The 16,634-nt window shown below is 36.1% G+C and overlaps 1 long non-coding RNA gene across 3 annotated transcripts in view; it reads right to left on the reverse strand.

Annotated features, from left to right (window-relative positions):
• LOC118540106 (uncharacterized) overlaps window positions 1–16,634 on the reverse strand; it is a 1,202,880-nt gene that overhangs the window by 1,146,488 nt on the left and 39,758 nt on the right. The gene's annotated exons all lie outside the window — the stretch shown is intronic.

Raw genomic sequence — 16,634 nt, forward strand, 5'->3', positions numbered from 1 at the left:
GTTTCAATGAAGTGGCAAGGCAGAAATTGGATTGCAATGGTTTGGAGAGTGAATGGGGCCCAAGGAATGAGAGACAGCACTAAATGTTATCACTTCAAAACTCAACAGAGTGGAAAGAAAAGGGTTATAGTTGCTGGGTATTTAGAGTAAAAAGAAGATTTAATCAATCATGTGTTGTGACTCAGAACCATGAAAGATCCAGGGTAATCTCTTCGAATCCAGGTTTTCAAGGACAACCTGATGGAATGGGTCATTTCTACTTTCCAGTCATCAAGATTTAAATGTCAATTTGCTTTGGAACCCAAGTCACAGAGAGAACTCCAGAAGAACAGCTCAACTATTCAGCAATCATCCAGACAGAAGCATAAAGGATCCAAAGATGTCACCAAAGCATTAGGAAGCTGCCCCCGGGAAAATGACACATTTTAAGTTTGTGCAGCATTTTATTCAGTTCTAGCAACATCTGGCTTAATCACTTCACCTGATAAATCATCTGTTTAGCTTCAACTTTTGCTAAGCAGATAAAAATGTTAAATTCTATGAAAAACCATACATCTTACTTTCATTTAAATGAGGTTTATACAGATAAAAAGATTATTTGTTATGGTCTCAATAAGGCCTTAATATTTTTCAACTTTTAATCAAGTACTATCTATTATACATAGATTATGCAATATCCTAAAGGTTCATATATTAACCTGTATTTTTAAAATACCCTTCCATTAGAATGAACAGGATAATAATCATAAAACTTTTAAACTGGACGGAGTTTTAGAGACATCAAGTCCAAACACCTTCATTTCTAAATGAGGAATCAAGCTCATGAAATCTTGGTCAGGGTAAGGGTTACATAAATACCAATAAAAACAAGATGAAAATCTCCAGGATTTCAATACAGTTTTCTTTCTACTACTAATCTATAATTTTTTTAAGTAGTCTCTGAAAAAAGTACTGGGATATCATCATCAAAATCAAGTATCTCAAATGTATTGACTCCCTTATATGTATCCCATATATGGCTCTAGGCATTGCTCTTAGTCTTGACATAAATTATTTTATTCAACCTTCACAGCAACTCTAAGAGACAGGTACTATTATTAGCCCATTTTGCAGGTGGAGAAACTAAGCCTTAAAGAGACTGAGTAACTTTTCCAAGGCCACTCAGGTAGCAAGTGGTAAAGCTGGAATGGCACCTGAGGCTCTAGACAGTCTGCTTATTTCCTGACACAGGCTAAACTGTTCTCAAGATTTAATTCAAAAAGCAGTGACTAAAAGGCTACTATCAGTAAGACAGTGTCTTGGGAGCTGAATAAGATATATAAGATACAGAGCTTAAAAACCTATCAAAAAAGACCAATGCATCCACCACTAACTGCGATACAGAACAAAGAGTGTTTAGGGAAAAAAGAAAAGCAAAGTGCACTGAAGAAAAAGCAATTTCAGGGCTGAGGGTGGACATGAAAACGGCCAATACTACCTTATAACCTATTGAGATCTGCATTGAACCAATCTGTTACCAGTAGAGCCCAATGGATATACATGTATTTCTTTTTATTTTTATTTTTTTAAAGATTTTATTTATTTATTTGACAGAGAGAGACACAGCGAGACAGGGAACACAAGCAGGGGGGAGTGGGAGAGGGAGAAGCAGGCTTCCAGCTGCGCAGGGAGCCCAATATGGGGCTCGATCCCAGGACCCTGGGATCATGACCTGAGCCAAAGGCAGACGCTTAATGACTGAGCCACCCAGGCGCCCCACATGTATTTCTTTTTAATATTCTTAAATGCTTATCATTCAACTCAACTTTTTTTCTATACCATACTCAACTCAGCCACTTCTAGATTTAGTTAGCACTCAAGGCATTTTTTTAATGCCCATGGTGCAGAGGGTAAAGAGCATGCAGTAAATAAATCAGCTGTGCAAAAGCTCTCTTAATACATCAAAGAATCTTTACAGAAAGTTATTGGAGGCCTCAAAGCCTCCATAAAATAATCCATTTACATCACTGTCCTCTTAAGTGGCAACCTCTAAATTTATGAGTTAGTTTCTTGCTGAAAAGTCATATAACTTGTGAGTGTTAATTTCTTAGATGACCCTGGTTTGGTAAGAAAAGTACAACTGAGAGTCAGAGTAAGAAGACTAACTCCTGCCAAATACATCCCATTCTGGATTCCTAGGTACCAGCCCAGACCATTAAAGAATCACTGCCCCCTCAATGGAATATTTTGACACATAATTATGTTATGATTTATTGAAGATGAGGGAATATATCTGTGATTTTTGTTTAAGGCCCAAATTTTAGCTATACTTTTAACTAAATATTACCAAATATGTTTTATTTTTAAATATCCAACCTGTATAATAAACTTCATATGTTTTTAAAAGTCAACAGAAAAGCCAGTATTTTCCCCATTTATTTACCAAAAACATTACTATTGCAAGCTAACTTGTACAAATGAGAAGTATGAGTATCTGGGGGTGAAAATAGTATTAAGTCACCTTTTTATTGCAGGGATGGTCTATCCAAGCCTCCACTTGAACTATTTGATTGCTTTTCCTAGTTTTTGACATGGGAAGTTTTTTTAATCTCTTCCCAGTAAATAGAGTTCTGACCGCTAAGAAGGTGGAGACACACAAGACAACTTTTGCATGTACTGGTTGGCCAAGTATCTCCAGAATCTCTCATTAAGAGGACCTGAACCATCTCTCTCCATCGATGTTGGCCAAACTGCCTTCATTTGCATGCTGCTGTCATGACTTATATATTATCCTTATAACACCTAGACTCTTATACTCTTAATATTTTAGTTTAAATGGAATCATTATTTTTACTTAAATGAATTTACATTAAAAAACTGTCTACTTCTACTGTAAACGAAAAATCAGTATGTGTCAGTAAAAAATGCCAAAAACCTCTAGCTAGACGCAGTGGTTTGCCAAGACCTGCTTTCCAATTATTAAACATGGAGATCAGCAAATGTTAGTGAGCTATTAAGGACACACTAGTCCCACACCGGGTTTTTTTTTTTTTTTCTCCTTATTCTAATTAGGAAAAAAAATTGCGAAGAAAGTCACTTTCTTTCCATGTGGCTCAGTGTTTTTTAATGTTGTGCCCATGTACCTTCTAAAATCATCTCAAGTACCTCCAGGCAGCCAAGCAGCATTCTGAGAAACACTGCTGTAAATTATCCAGAATTTCATAAGCCCATACCTTGCCACTTCTAATTGGTCCAGAATTCAGTATCACTTTCGTCATCTACAATCTTATCTGAGTTCTCCCTCCCCTCTCCCCAACCACACTAATCTCCATTGTGTTTTTCTCAGAGCAAGACTAGGAAACTGCTTCCCCGCCTGACTCCACCACAGGCTAGAGGCTACCAGTACCCAGCAACCTTCTGGCTCAGTCCCCACAACAAAATGATAATGGTGGGTCGCATATCTACTTATACCTCCTGCAGATTTACTTTTTCACGTCAGTGTCCTACTTTCAAAGGTTTAGTCGTTTCTCACAAGTAATAAGATACCTGAAACGCCTGTCTTCCTTGAATTTCTGCTGTCTCGAGCTTTAATATCATTCCTTCATTCTCCACATTAGTAACTCCACATTCCACTGGGAAACAAGGTTCATTTCTCAACTCTTGAATAAATACATTATTCATTCTAGTTGCAACAAATTCTAATTTTGGATATGATACTTTTCTTATCCACGATATTCTTAAACTATAAATTTACAACATGGTATACTTTCTACTAGAAAACAGTCAAGCAATGCAAGTACAATATATACTTTCTTTTTGAAATTACAGGAAGCACAGTATGACCTTAGAAAGAAATGTTAGCAGTCAAATGAAGATGTTCTGTACTATCTTTACTGTAACCCCCTTTCCAATTATCCTAGTATTTAAAAAAAATCAAATTTAGCATTGTTGAAGACTAGAAAGACTCAGCATTGCTATAAACTAAGAGTCAGTGGTCAGGGTTAGTTATAGTACATGCACCTGTCATTTTTCACACAAACTTCTACCAGGCTATTTCTTAAACATTACATGTGATCAAATGGCTTTTTTCCCCATTTTATGGGCTTTTAAAGGCTCACCATGATTTAACTTACAGCTATTATTTCTAATATAGTTGGGCAGTGACCTGATGACCCACCAGATCATCCAGAATACAAAACAAAGGACACATACTGGTCAACTGCTGGCTGGCAAGTCTGTGAGTGACCAGGTCAAAAGCCCTCAGCAAGTATACAGGAAAAGATTAATGGGAAGAGAAAGAAATCTTCAGCTAATGCCACAGTAAAACTAGCTGTTCTATGGAGATATTAAACACAAAATCCAGCCACATTGGCACAGAACTCTATGCCGGGGTATTGACCATTTTCAGACAACTTAAATATTCTTTCTCTATTTAACAAATGGTAACTGCACTTCACGGAGCCAATGATTTGAACTGAAAGCAAAATACACATTGTATTGAGACGACCCATATATTAGTAATTCATTAAAACAGTCTCAAACTGAGACTTTTTTTACATAGGGGGAAAACTGTAAGGAAGAGGGAATCAGATGATAGATATGGTATTCCTTTCCATATTCCTGTGGGGAACTACTGCAGCAGCTCATCATGTTTACCCAGGCATCTCTTTAAGGTCTTATTTGTGAAAGGTTGTGATAAAACTGAATAGAACTTTAAATTCATTTGGCTTTTGAGATTATCACTCTATTTAACCTTGAAAGCTTTTTGCATTTTCTCATGCCTTTGTTTGCTTTCAGGAATTTACCTTCATTTTAACTTTAATCCGTTTTATATCTCCTGCCTCATCTTCGATCCACAAGGTTCAACCTTTTTTTTTTTTTTTTTTTTTAATCTGCAGTGTCTACAGTATAGGTGGGGGTAGGAAGGCTTCTGTCTCCTTTTTATAAAGACATATAATATGGTCATCTTAAAAGTTATACATACATACATATGTGTGGATGTATATGTGTAATTAACCAATGATCATTTTATGTTAGATTGAAAAACTGGTATCCGAGTAATACTTGTTCTATATTAAGTAGCAGTATCACCTCAGATTTATCGATTCTGACAGTTATTCTATCCTTAAGGTGACAGTATTTTGTCTCAAGAAACCCAAACATTTTAACATTACTTCTTACAAAAGTAGAAGCAAATACTTACCAACTTTTCCATAAGAACCACTGTATAGAATTGTAGTAGTTTAGACCAGCTTTGCACAGCCAGGGACATTTTTTGCATTGGGTATTGCAACACAAAACCTAGGAACTATGAGCTTTCCAAGGGCCCCCTCCCCCAAATTTGTTTATCATCAGCTCCAAAAACAAAAATAAATCAATGTACAAATAATGTCCACAGAAATGTATGTCAACTGCTACTCGGCTCATATGCAAATACAAAAAAATTAATCTCAAGAGCAAAAGAAATAATTTATTCTTTTAAAATAAAATTATCTAAAAATTTTACATCAAAAAAAATCAATCTAATGCGATGCATTCAAATAGGTGCATGAGAATTAGAATGTGATACAGTAAGGAGTGGGATCTGCCAAAGTAAGCATGCCTAGGACATATGCTGTGATCACTATAGATCTTCGTTTACACATCAGCATGGTAGTAATTAAAGGTGGTTGAAACACTGAGGATTTTGTAAAGCAATGAAAAAATCTGTATTAGAACTATTTATATTCTGGGAATTACTTTTTCACAGACATTAAATCAGATAAATTGGGATTTCCCTGAAATCTTACCCACTGAAGAAAAAACCTAGGGGACTTGGGTCTTCTTATAATTGGTCTTATTTTTATCTCTTTTCTGAAAACAATATGAGTAGAACAGCTGTACTCCAAGATAATTAAATATGGCCAATATTGTCCCAAAGTTATTATGGGTATCAATATATCTATGGTAGTTTTTTCTTCTTTTGCCAAGAATTCAAATATGCCAGAGATATACCATAACATAGACACTCAGGAAATGTTCCCATACAGTAGTAATTGTTTCATATTTATTTTTTTAACCACACAGAATGTCTAACAGTGACCCCCATACATACATTTCTTACTTGAGAAAAATCAGAGCAGAGAATTCTCAGTAGAATGTCAGGGGCTTTTAAGGATCAGACTTATAAACTACCTTATATCAAACCACCACATCCTATTACAGTTCCACACTTGTTGAGGGCCCAAAATAAACTTGGACTTGAAATCAAGCACGCCAGTGTTATAAGCTAGCCTATTTTTTCACAATAATAATTCCATGGAGAGAAACTGCTCTTACTTTCTAACAGGTTTGAGACTCTGAAATGTGACTGCTTCTCTTCAGTAATTTTCCATCAAATGTGCAAGATACATCTCAACAGTGAAACACCGTTTCTCATTTACCTCTTCAAAAAGACTGAAAATATATAAGGGGACATTCTTTATATAAGGGGGCATTCGTTTCACTTAAATAAAACCAGGGTGGATCTATGTGGCTTGGTTTCTTTTTCCAAATATTTCTTCATAAAAAAGCATTGATTTCTTAGCTTCTATGACTTGATGGGAAAATTTATTTTCAACGTGTTATCTGTATCTCAAAATGATATGCTGACTTACGGTTGTTATGACACACTGTTTGAGTTATACTAAACCAGTCACATTTAGTAGCTAGCTTTCTTGGTGACCACTAACCTAGTCACTGAGAATACAAGTTGTAACTCACAGCCATGAACTAAGTATATGGATTAGCAAGTCTATGCATATGAGGCCTGCAGGGGACTGAACATTTTTAAAGTAAAACATTTCCAGTAGTAGAAACAGAAATGAATAATTTTGAAAATTTAAATCACAGTGATGAATTGTGTCACAAAGTTTCAAAACTGCAGCTACTTCAAAAGCAGTATTGGAATGAAGTTCATTCTGAACTATAAGTCCTTGTACAGGAATGTGTCAAATAACCAGTGGTTCTATTTTCCCCAAATGCTATATTCTTGCCCCAGTACAACAGTAGGTTAGATGATAAATAATAACAAAGCCATCTAAACCTTTAATGCTTCCACATAATAAGCTTTAGTTAACTTTAAATGATACTGGGTGTTATACGCAAACAATGAATCATGGAACACTACATCAAAAACTAATGATGTAATGTATGGTGATTAACATAACATAATAACAAAAAAAATTGTATAAAAAAAAACTTTAAATGATACTAATGGCCTGAAATCTTCCAAAATTTCCTGAAACGGAGTAAAAAAAAAAAAAATAAGGTTTATCAAAGTTTACAAATGTAAAAGAAAATGTATGTTTTATCATATCCAGGATAAATTTCACTACTTAGAACCAGGTAAAAAGATGCCCCACCTGAACAAGTGAAAGATCATAATTATTCTGTTTATTTATAAAGAAATGTCAATACTTTCAAGCTGCAAGGGTAAGAGTAATATGGCAGGTTTGTGCTTAGGAGCCATGAGAGCCCAGCTCTCCTACTTGCATAAGTTAAATTCCCTGTACCTCAGATTCCTGTCCATAAAATGGAGCAAGTTTAAAGAAGACAACAGTTACAAAGAATTTTGAACAGTGCATCCTGAAATATTGTGGGTGCTCACATTCATTTACTCCACATCCCACAACAATTATACAAGATTAATAAAACACTGCCAATAACTATTTGGTAATTCTGCTCTAATAACATAAAACACAATTTTATATAATATAAAATCATTTTGCTTTTTGGGTGTAAATCTTATGTGATTAAACAAGAAAATTGCTTGTTGTCTAAGTAGGTTAAACTAATTTTCTCCCCTGGTAACTTTTTTCTTTTTAACAATTTTATTTATTTACTTAACAGAGAGAGAGAGACAGTGAGAGAGGGAACACATGCAGGGGGAAGTGGGACAGGGAGAAATAGGCTTCCCGCTGAGCAGGGAGCCCGATGAGGGGCTCGACCCCAGGACCCTGGGATCACGACCCGAGCTGAAGGCAGACGCTTAACGACTGAGCCACCCAGACGCCCCTCCCCTGGTAGCTTATTTATACTTTTCATCTGGTTAGAAGAAACGACAAAGAAAACAAATAAAGAAAAGTTTTCATTTTTATCAAAGTTTCCAAATTCAGCTGTATTCCAACCCTAGTTGAACTACTAGGGCTTACACGGACATCTCTACCAAGTCAACATTAAGAAATGCCCAACAAGCTTCTTCACACCTATAGCCTTGTTCCTTCCATCCAGCCATTGATGTGCTAGTCTGGTTCCCTGTGCTGGACATTCAGAGCCCCAGATCATCCTATGCCACTGTCTCTGTCATTCAGTTCTTAAATGTCCTGTCATCATCAGAGAGGCTTTCCCCGATCAGTTCACTGAATTTACCACTTGACTCTGACTCACATTACTTTTTATCCCACCAATTTGTTGTTTTCTTTTAGCAATAATTATTATCTTGTTCAGATACTTGCTCACTTGTTTAATAAACGTGTTTAGCTTAGAATCCTGGCCTGTGTACCACTGTACTGCTAACATATAAAATACTACCTGGTCTATAACAAACACTCACTAATTATTAACTGAGAGGATGAATCTTGATCCCATTACATATAGTGGAAAGGCTAAGCACTTTCAAAAGCATAATGTCTATTGAACATTCTTCATCAAGGTATGTTTCCACCGTTATTTACAAACTGTATTTGCCTCAAAAGAACACAAGTCTAATGTAGTACTGTCTTCAGCCCAATCCACCTCAGGCCATCAGCAAAAGAAAACGAAGCCACTTATCCAGAAAGATAACAACAAAAATGGGTTCCTGTTAGGATCAAGAACACTTGTAGCCTCATAAAGTGAAAGTCTGAAAGAACAATGCCAGACAGTAAATCTCTGTTTTAGCAAAGCTGACAGAGATTTCTTCACTAGGAAAAAAACTCTGCATGACAAGGTTTTATTAGATGGTAGTAGTGCCATGTAGTGCCTAGTGATCAGTTGTGATACATAGCTGTATGGTGTATACCCTTCCTGAATTAATTACTAAAAGAAAAAATAGGAGAAATTTTTGACAGTGAAGCACAGTTTACACTTCAGGAATTTCTTTCTTTGCATAGAAAAAATAACTTTTTATTTATTATCCAATTAACCGTAACATCCTCCAATATTTTTGTAGCTTTTTCCAAGTTGTCCACCAGTCACAGCCCTTTTATATGTACCTAGAATACTGTTTGTGAACATTTCCTGGGAGCACACAGAAACCTCGGCAAGGCGCACATGATTCTGTCATCTGGAATTAATCCCCAATCTTCTCCCATTTTCTATCATCTTGTTTTTCCAGTTTTCTAACCCCCCAACTGGTTACTTAAACTTGCCTTCATTTGCAATCTGCACTTTCCTTGGATGCCATTTTATTTTCCCCTATTTAGTATGTCTGGTTCTCTCCCACAAAACGTAGATTCTCCTGGATTCTAACACATTAGAAGAGAGAGAGAAGTCATACTTCTTCCATAAGCATCAAAAGAATATTGTAAATCATACAGTGGGCTTTGGGTATCAAGTATGTTATACTGCTTTCTTATTTCTTTGGCCATCAATAGCCTCTTTAGGATAACTGTAATAATTCTCAGTTAATCTGAGAATTTCGTTTTGTGATAATATTCTGCTTTGTTTTATCTCACCTCCACGTTGCCAGCTCTTTGAGGACAAGGAGCATGTTTAACTCAGCTTGGAAGTCTCTGCAGTACTTAACATATAATACTTGGAAGAGTTGTCATATTAACTAAGTTGAGTTAAATTCTGGACAAATGGGAGTTTTTTGTAAAATTTTAATGTCAGGTTTTAATTTCTAGGATTCCTATTCTATGGATATGTTTTGTTTTGATTAGCCTTATAATTCATTTAATAATTGTTGCCTCAGTTGGAAAAACAAATCTTGAACATAGAGGCAAAAGAGCACATAAAATGTTTCATACAAGTTGATCCTGGTGGTACATGTTAGAATCAGGAAGATTAGAAAAGGAGTGGGGGCCTAATCCCAGACCTTCTTCCCGAATTAGAATCTTGGACATAAATCCCTGATAAAGAAGGATTGATAGAAGAATATTGCACTGACAGGCAATTATAAATAAAGGAGTTCGGGAAATAAAGATACCTTCTAGACACACTGTGAAATCAAATAAGCTTCATTTTGAGAAAGGGCATTATAGACTAGAGTGCTATCAAATGCTGTAAGATGTTAATGACCATTCTAATCAGCATCATCACTTTCAGTAGGGATTTTCTGGTAACTGCTTGGAGAGAAAGTTACTTTGAACTAAGCTTTCAGGGATGCACTATATCTGAGACAGACCATATTTTTTAAACATCCCATGAATCTCCACTTCATTCTGCTCTATTTTTAATTGTTAATGAATTTTTTTCAACTCAATCCAACTTTTAAAAATCACCACTGTTGACCTGCTTTATTAAATCCTCCTCTTTAAGTCTCACTTCAATTTTAAATCCATTCAATTGCTTCAAACTTGGTGAATTATTCTTACTAAGTTTTTAAAATTCATAAAATGGGACATATTTATCTATTAGACTATCCAAATTGTAGACTAAATGTGGTGTTGGCATGATTCAAGCCCTCAGAGTACATTAAACAGTATCTCTCCCAACCTGATCTGGAAACATGAAAATGTTTATTTTATTAAAAATACTTTGATAACTGGTTGTTTTGTTACAATATAAAACTTCACCAGATTCTCTTTGGCCTTATGCCATAATTCTTAATTAATAATTGTAGGTTCCATAACATGGTTCAAAAACAATGGTAAATTATTACGCTACAGACAGTGATTTCTGAATTAATTTCAAAGCACCAGCAGCAAGTCTGCTATTACAAGCCACATTTAGATCATAAATTATTCTGTAGGTCGTGTTGCCTATGCCAAATAAATATGAAGTTACTACAGGTGTGAAGATGGCAATTTGGTAAAATAATATTTAGAATACAAAGGATTCCTTTGGTTAGAACCCTCTTGTAGCTGAAAATAATGATGAAAAACTAGCCAGAGAGTCCCTGAAACACATTTGTTGAAAACCTGCTTCATCTTCAGCAGACACCTGAGAAGAAACTAGCTAACAGCTTGACAGATTCAACAGGGACAAGCATCTTTCCTTGGCACTATTTTAAATTGCTACATAGGAGGGTGAATCAGTGAAATGGGGGAAGGCATAATTGCTTGTTAGAAAAAAAGAGGGGGGCAATAAAGAATGCTAAAAGAAAATGTTACACTTTCCAAAATATATATTAAAAATAAACTTTAATTGAATTCATGTACTTAAGGAAATAATTTTATCTTGATAAAAAAATGACTTCTAAGAAATAAAGATATGTGACTATAAATCAAAATAAAGTATGATTTTTTAAAGATTTATTTATTTATTTTAGAGAGAGAGACAGCAAGGAAGTGGGGGATAGAGGGACAGAGGGAAAGAGAGAGAGAGAGAATCTCCAGCAGACTCCCCACTGAGCGGGGAGCCCAAGGACACGGGGCTCTATCTCATGACCCTGAGATCATGACTTGAGCCAAAATCAAGAGTATGCTTACCTGACTGAGTCACCCAGGCACTCCTAAAGCATGATTTTTAAAAATAATATTGAGCCTCAGCAGTCTGTTCAAGAATTCATTTAATCCATAACAACTAAGATATTGCAAGAGTTTTAATAGGGTCACAGGAAACAGGAAAATATTTTCTGCATGTCAGCTTGATGTACAACAGCCATACCTAGAATAGATATGGTAACAGCAATCCCATGGTACACGGGTTGGCAAACACTTTGTAAAGGGGCAGACAGTGAATATTTTAGCCTTTGCAGGTCATAGGTCTCTGTCACAATTACTCTACTCTGTCACTGTAGTTCAAAAACAGCCATAGACAATATGTAAACAACTGGGCATGGTTGTGCTCCAATAAAATATATTTACATAAATAGGCAGCCTATTAGAACGGCCAATATCCAAAATACTGTCAGCACCAAATGCTGATTATGATGTAGAGCAACAGGAACTCTCATTCATTGCTGGTGGAAATGCAAAATGGGACAGCCAGTTTGGAAGACAGTTTGGCAGGTTCTTACAAAACTAACCAAACTCTTACCACACAAATCCAGCAATCATGGTCCTTGGTATTTACTCAAAGGAGCTGAAAACTTATGTCTATACAAAAACCTGCATACAGATGCATATAGCAGCTTTATTCATAACTGTCAAAACATGAAAGCAATAGGATGTCCCTCAGCAGTGAATGGATAAACTGTGGTACATCTAGACAATGGAATATTATTCAGGGCTAAAAAGAAATGAACAGTCAAGCCATGAAAAGACATGGAGAAACTTAAATGCATATTACAAAGTGAAAGAAGCCAATCTGAAAAGACCACATACCACATGATTCCAGCTACATAACATTCTGAAAAAGGCAAAACTATAGGGACAGTAACAAAACCAGTGGTTGCCAAGGGTAGGGAAATGGAGGGATGAATAGGCCAAGCACAAAGGATTTTTAGGGCACTGAAAATAATCTGTATGATGCTTCAATAGTAAATGTATATCATCATGCATTTGACAAAACCCATAGAATTTAAGACCAAGAGTGATCCTTAATGTAAACTATGGACTCTGGGTGGTAAGGATGTGTCAATATAGGTTAATCAATTATAACAAATGTACCACTCCGGTGGGGGATGTTGATAATGGAGATACTATGTATGTGTCGGAGGCAGAGGGCATATAAGAAATCTCTACCTTATGTTCAATATTTCCACAAACCTAAAACTGCTGTAAAAAATAAAGTCTATGAAAACACAAACAAACAAAAAATAGGCAGCCAACTGGACGTGGCCCACAGGCTATATATAGTTTGATGACCTGCTTTTAGAGTATGTTAATCCTGCCTCAGGAATCAAAAAAGTTCTCGTGGCTTCTGAGATCCACAAATCTCTTCTTCCCAGTCTGGGGAATCTCACCTTAATCATAGGAAAATCTTCCTCTGTCCTGTTATTTTTCTCTTAGAGATATGCCATTTCTCCTCTATTTCCAGGACACCAGTTTTAGTCTCCTCAGGTGACTTCAGATTTGGAAATTCTCATTAGAAAGGAAAATACCCTAGCCATTTCTGTTTTGCATAATACGATTGTGATATAGTCACTGCAGCTCTCTGTTCTTGTGTCAACATTGGGAATAAAAATGATACCCATTTTATAAGGTGCTATGAGAATTAAAGTAGTTCCCATTTAGAAAGTAGTAAAGTACTTAACATTCAGAAGATATTCAGCCATCAGGAAAGATGAATACCTACAGTTTACATCATCATGGATGGAACCGGAGGGGACTATGCTAAGTGAAATAAGTCAAGCAGAGAAAGACAATTATCATATAGTTTCACTCATATGTGGAACATAAGGAATAGCACGGAGGACCACAGGGGAAGGGAGGGAATACTGAAGGGGAAGAAATCAGAGAGGGAGACAAACCACGGGAGACTCTGGACTCCAGGAAAAAAACTGAGGGTTACAGAAGGGAGGGGGGTGGGGGGATGGGATAGTTGGATGATGGTTATTAAGGAGGGCACATATTGTGATGAGCACTGGGTGTTATACGCAACTAATGAATCACTGAACACCACGTCAAAAACTAATGATGTACTATATGTTGGCTAACTGAACATAATAAAAAAAAAAAATTTAAGATCTTCAATAAATTTTAGTTACCATTTTTACATTTATGCTGTTCCATACACCTCTGAACAAAGGAAGCACTTAATCTTTTACTTGCATAAAAGAAAAAGGAGATAATACAGGGGAGAAATATGTTTTAAAAACCTCAAAAGATTATCCTGCTATAGAGAGTTGACACAACAAAGCATTGATTAGAATGGTGGCTGGAATGTTATTTAAGATATTTGAGTGACTGTAACAATAAGATCAAAGACACACAATCTCTGGGGCACCTGGGTGTCAGTTAAGCATCCAACTCTTGGTTTTGGCTCAGGTCATGATCTCAGGGTTGTGAGATCGAGCCCCACATCAGGCTCTGCACTAACAGGGCGTCTACTCTCTGTCTCTCTCTCTCTCAGTCCCCTTCTCCCTCTGCCCCTTCACTCTCTTTCTCCCTCCCTCTCTAAAACAACAACAACAACATACACAGTCTCTAGGCAATTCATCAAAACTCTCATGTTTGCCTGTGGACCAAGAGAGGGCAATATGGAGACAATGGAGAGAAACTTGACAAGAAGTCAGTAACCACCAGCCACATCTTCAGGGAGCAGGCAAAGGGTCAACACAACCTTCCAGCTCACCATTAAGAGAACTTAGCTGGATTCAACAAAGCAAGGGCGGTTGAATATAACTTTTACTATCACCCGTCACTCCAGCTAATAAAGAGCCATACAGCTGAGCATTAAATCCCACCCAAAGAGGGTGTGGGCCATGCATCCTTCTTGAAACAAAAGTTTATTTCAACTCAAAATTAGCATATATATAATTCTGGCTTTTCCTACTTGTTCATTGAGAAGAAAACCCTAATTTCCTGACTTAGGAAATCAAGCATATGAGATTTCATATTAAAATCCTAGTTTTCTACATTTTGAAGAAATTTAACCTGTGGACTTTTGAAAATACATGGTCACTTTTATACACACTAAGTATTGGCAGTTCTATGTACAAAAGGCGAATTCAGGGTGCCTGGGTGGCTCAGTCAGTTAAGCGTCTGTCTTCAGCACATGTCATGATCCCAGGGTCCTGGAATCAAGTCCCACATGGGGCTCCCTGCTCCTCATGGAGTCTACTTCACGCTCTACCCCCACCCCCACTCGTTATCTCAATCTCTCTATCTCTCGCTCTCAAGTAGTCTTTTTTTTTAAAAAAAAAGGCTAATTCAAACTAATGCTATCCTTATTTTTAGTTTGTTTACTTATTTTTAAGTTACTATTAATTAAATGGCTTTAATTGCAAATAATACACATTAATCCTTGAACAACATGAATCTGAACTGCATGGATCCCTTTATATGAGGATTTTTTCAATAAATGTATTGGAAGATTTTTAGCAATGAAAAAACTCAAGAGACAAACCATGTAGCCTAGAAATAGTGAAACAATTAAGAGAAAGTTAGGTATGTCATGAATGCATAAAATACAGATAGATACTACTCTATTTTATCATTTACTACTCTAAAACATACACAAATTTATTGTAAAAAGTTAAAGTTTATCAAAAGTTATGCACACAGACATGTACAGACCATACTTGGTGCCATTCACTTTTAGAAATGTAAACAAATATAAAGATGAAGAATTCAATCAACAACTACAGTACATACTGTACTACTGTAATAATTTCATAGCCACTTCCTGTTGCTATTGCAGAGAGCTCAAGGGTTGCAAGTATCTGCTTAAAATGCCGTGTGACACCAATCATCTCTGCCTGAGCAGTTCATCTCTCTAGTAAATTGCACATGGCAGTAAAAAGTGATCTCTCCTGGTTCTGCCTATTAGCAGCTAAATTTTGGGGGAGTCAAAAGTTATTCATAGATTTTCAACTACACTGGGCAGGGGGAGGCAGAGCCCCTAAACCCTGAGTTGTTCAAGGATCAACTGGATGTACTTTGTATCACAAAATGTCTTATACATACATTTCATATCTAAAAACTTCCCCACATAAGCTTAAGAACAAGTTGAAATTATGAAAATAAAATTCATATTCAGATTACCAAGATACAACCAAATATATTTTAACACACTGAACAACTGAAGATTGTTTCAGTTAACTATCTTTTAAATATCTAAATTAAACCATTCTGCCTATTCATTCCTTTATTTTATTAACAAACCATTGTGGGGGTATTTATTGGGAAGCAATGGTGAAAACATCTTCTGTCTCCTTGCCTCGCATCACTCAAACTTTTAGCTTTTGGAACATTAAATTTTCAATTCTAAGTTCAGTCTTATATCAGATGCAGGAACCAATTTTGTACCATAAACTCAAAGCCCCAAAGTTTATTATCAAGTCAGCCCATATATGGCTGTTCATAGTAGCACCTAGATTTCTCTTTTTACCTGAACATCTATTTGGTTTCTTGAATTCCAAATATAATAATTGGTTCCTTACCTTTGGCTCAGACATCTAAAGTAGGATCTTGACTCCCTTCTAGAAACCTTTTCTCCTGACCTGTCCAACTCACTAGCTAAGATTTTTGCTCTGTTTAAAACTCAGCTTCATGCCTTCTTTTAAGGTCTACTACTTCACCTGTTCAGGACTGTAGAGCCTTCTCTTCTCCTGCCCCTACCTTATCCTAATTGACACATCTACTCCTAACTAAGCCTCAGTTCTGATAAGTTGCAGGATACAGTTCAGATGTTAGCATAAGTAATGGATATGCAAACTTCCATAGCTAGGAAACAATACATGTATTAATTTGGGGTTTGTTTGAACTTATGTTGTCAGGAATAAATGCTAAAGTAAAATGCTTGCTGATGAACATCTGTAACATTGAAAGAATGAAAATGACTTTGAATTTCCTCAAATTTCCAAGTTAAGATACTAACTTTCACATAAACTAGCCCAAATTATTGTCAAAATTAAATAATCTTGAATGCATGTGATCCTTATTCAA

Source organism: Halichoerus grypus, chromosome 2, assembly GCF_964656455.1.
Source record: "Halichoerus grypus chromosome 2, mHalGry1.hap1.1, whole genome shotgun sequence".
In the NCBI taxonomy this organism is placed as follows: Eukaryota; Metazoa; Chordata; class Mammalia; order Carnivora; family Phocidae; genus Halichoerus; species Halichoerus grypus.